Below are 4,072 nucleotides of genomic sequence, written 5' to 3' on the forward strand. Positions count from 1 at the left end.
CCCTAACTGCCCCTGCCCTGTCTCCACACCCCTCACCACCCTTCCCTGTCTCCACAGCCCCTGACTGCCCCTGCCCTGTCTCCACACCCTTCACTCCTCACCCCTGTCTTGCCCTGTACTCACTCATTACCTCTGTCCCCATCCACCACTCACCCCTCCCCTCACCCCCCCTCCCTGCCCAGCTATCTTCACTCCCCCTGTCCCCAGGCCAGGGCCCTGCTGCTCGGAGAAGCCAGCTCCCCCTCACCGGGTTTCCAGCCTGCCCCTCTCCCCACCATCAGCACACCACCTTAGACAGGCATTCTCTCTAGTCTGTCTGGGGGGGCCATGGGGCCCTTCTGCCCCGCCCACCCCCCCAATGGCACTTGCCCCAGGCAGGAACAGAAACTTTTAAGGATCACGTTTAAGAACCAGGGACCCTGTGACATCCCTGCTAGTGAGAGACTGGTTTCAGAAGGGGACACCCCTCTACAGGGCCTCCTTCTCTACCACCTGCCTGCCTTCCCACCTGGGCCTCAGGCGGGACTCCTGAGATGAACTTGGACAGGTGGCCTAAGTGCACAGGGGTACCAGCAAGCCAAAGGCCCCAAGGCCCTTCCCAGTCACAGTGGGCTCACCACGGTTCCTGGTTCACGTCCTTAAAAGCTTTATCCCTGCCCCGCCCCCACCACCACCCTGGAGCCTCTCTGGGTGGCCCCTTGTGCCCTGGGTGCTCCCTACCCCCGCCACCCTGCCACGCTACCCACACCACTACTTTCACAATGACTTCTCTCGGTGGCACCCCCCCATCCCCCAATCTCCCCTTCCCACCCTTCAGAGAACAAAAAAATGGCCCACAGTCCTCTGTTCCCTGAGAGGCTTAGAGCCATGCGGTCACCATGTGGAAGCCAGCCCACGCGGCAGCACCCTTCCATTAAGATGGCCGCTCCCACCCAGGCCCAGCTGCCCTCCAGCAAGGTGTCCAGAGCCCAGCTGGAAGCACCCACTTGCCCGTCAGTGCCCTGCACGCAGGGGCAGGTCCAGCTCTCACTCCACGGGGTGGGAGTCTCGGCAGAATCCAAGGCGCAGTGCATGGCCCCCTCAGAGAACCCAGGGCAGGGGCCATCTTGGGCTGGTCCTCTGCCTGCAGTCTGCAGCCACGTGTGCGGGACAAAGGCTGGGTGCCCACCGCCCTCAGAATGGACATGGGCAGTGGGCAGTGCCTTCCTCAAGGGAGTCCAGGTAAGGGCAGGAGATGCCGACACCCTGACTTCCTGTCCAAGGATGTGGGGGTGGGGAGGACTGGCGGGCAGGGCACAGTGAGGACCCCACAGCTGCCCGGAGCTAGCCTCCCTCCTCTTCCCAAGGTCTGGCCTGGGAAAACAGGGGCAGGCGATGAGAGACAAATTTAGCCTCCCCACCCTGGGCAGGGTGCGCTATGTGGACGACGGAACAGCTGGAGGTGCCCAATTAAGCCACCCGCACCCTCCTGGCGGGGGCCCATCTGGAGGGGGGGAAAGAGAGTTGGTCTCTGGGGACCGCCAAGGAATTCCCCCGGCCCGCCGCCACCTCTTACCCAGCCAACAGCCTCCTCTCCGAGCCAGGTTTCAGCTCAAACTCTGAAACTCGTTGGTGGTTTCTGTACGAATCCAATGGTTGGCTGAGCACCCAAATGAGATGGAGGCGCAGTTGGAACCCTGATCACATGCCCTGGTCACGTGGGCCTCCTCTTCCAGGAGAAGAGCGTGCTGACCACACTTGCAACATTCGGGACACTGGCACCTGTGTAGGTTGCTGCCACTGGGCCCTGGGGAAAACGGCGAGGCCAGCCCTGGAGGCCCTTCCAAGGACACTAGTGCTCGCTCGGCGGACCCCGAGGTCTACCAAGGAGCGACCAGCGCCCCCGGATGGGGCCAAACCCACACTCATTCCCTGAGCCAGGATAGAGGACTGCCCGGCCTATGCTCATCCATGTGACCCCGCACTAACGGGACCCCTGATTGCCCCGACAGCAGGCGAGGGCATCCTTCCTTGGGGCTTTCAGGCCAGAGGGCTTGTGAGGTTTCAAGGGGGGTACGTGGGGAGATGGTCTCATAGTCACTGAAACAAAGCAAGGAGAAGGACAGGCCTGGGCACTAGGTCGTCCCTTCCCTCCCCACCCCCACCGCCCAGGGCCTGTATCCCATGGCATCCAAAGAGCAGGGTCAGACCATTCACCTCATTTTAACACCGAGAATAAGGAATCACAGAGAATGCAGGACACTTGCCCACAGTCACACAGCTGGTCAGGCACAGAGAGGGCAGAACACCTGCCCATGGCCACACAGCCAGTCGGCAGCCCTGAATGTGCCCCAGTTTTGGAGCAAAGGCAGCCTGGAGCCACATGAGAGGGACACAGAGATGATAGAGCAGGGGTGCTCAACCTGTAGGTCATGACCCCTTTGGAGGTAGAACGACCCTTTCACAAGGGTTGTCCGATTTATCACAGCAGCAAAATGACACTTATGAAGTGCAACAAAAATCATTTTATGGTTGGGGGGTCACCACAATACAAGGAACTGTATTAAAGGGTTGCGGCATTAGAAAGGTTGAGAACCACTGGATAGTTGATAAATGATCTCTCTTGTTGGAAACAAAGTAGCGTGCATGTGCTCAGGGCCAAAGGCTGGTACAGGGGGTGGGGGGGAGAGCAGAGGGAAGGCTCACCCCATGACCTGGAAGCAAAGGGGGCCAGGCACTTGCTGCAGAGGTGAGAAGTCAAGGCATGCAATGCCAGGCAGAGTTAGGAGGCTCACGGCAGGCTGGAAGCCCGGCCCTGGTGGTGCATCCAGATGAGGAGACAACAGAGCAGGGCCTAGGAATGAACCGGCAACCTCTCGCCTGCTCTCAGAGTGTCCTTCTGCAGTGGCTTGCGTGTTGCTGTGATGCTGGAAGCTATGTTACTGGTATTCCAAGTCCCAGCAGGGTCACCTAAAGTGAGCCGGTTTCAGCAGAGCCTCCAGACTAAGAACAGCCTACAAAGAAGGACGAGGCTGTCCACTTGGGAGGAAACAGACACCCAAAGCCATAGGGCCGGCAGCAGAGCAATGTCAGAGGTAGGGCCGGTGGCAGAGCAATGTCAGAGGTAGGGCCGGCGGCAGGGCTCATTTGACCAGAAGGCGCTCGAATCTTGACTGTGAGTCAGTCACCCCTCAGGAAGGGGATGGGGTGGAGCTCTGGGGGTTTCCATTTGCCTCCAAAGGAAAGGAAACAACCGCAAACACACATGAATAACTGGAACGTGTACAAGTATGAATCTAGGAAACCTGGAAGCCGTCAAGAGTGAAATGGCATGCATAAAGATGGGTACCTTAGGCCAGTGGCTCTCAACCAGGGGTTCTCAAGACTGTTTTGGGGGATCAAATGACCCTTTCACAGGGGTCGCTTGATTCATAGCAGTAGCAAAATGACAGTGATGAAATAGCAACGAAAATAATGTTCTGGTTGGGGGTCACCACCACGTGAGTAGCTGTATGAAAGGGTGGCGGCATGAGGAAGGTGGAGAACCACTGCCTAAGGCATTAGTGAGTTGAATTGGACTGAATTAGGCAGCCATATGGTTTAGTAGGCCGGGAATGACAGATTCAAGAGCAATGGGGTCACACTCATCATCAAAAAGGACCAATCAAGCTCTACCCGATAATGCTGTGTGTGGTAGGGTGCTGTCAATACACATACAAGGAAATCCAGTCAAGACACGATTACTCAAATTTTTACACCAACCACTACAGCTAGTGGTGAAGAAATTGAAGGATTCGACCCCCTTCTTCCGTCAGAAATTGATCAAACATGCAATCAAGATGCATTGATAATTATTGGGTTGGAATTTGAAAGTTGGAAACTTTCAAAGTTTCCAAAGAGGAAAGAATAGTAGTTGAAAACGATGTCCTTGGTGGAAATGAAGCTGGGGATGGCATGGTAGAATTTTGCAAGACCAAAGCCATCTTCATTGCAAATACTTTTTTCAACAACATGAATGGCAACTGCGCACAGGTTCTCACCAGATGAGATACACGGAAACCAAACTGGCTACATCTTTAGGAAGAGATGCTCA

The sequence above is a fragment of the Echinops telfairi genome, unplaced genomic scaffold (genome assembly GCF_000313985.2).
Source record: "Echinops telfairi isolate 266 unplaced genomic scaffold, ASM31398v2 ScPeMD7_7457;HRSCAF=8495, whole genome shotgun sequence".
In the NCBI taxonomy this organism is placed as follows: Eukaryota; Metazoa; Chordata; class Mammalia; order Afrosoricida; family Tenrecidae; genus Echinops; species Echinops telfairi.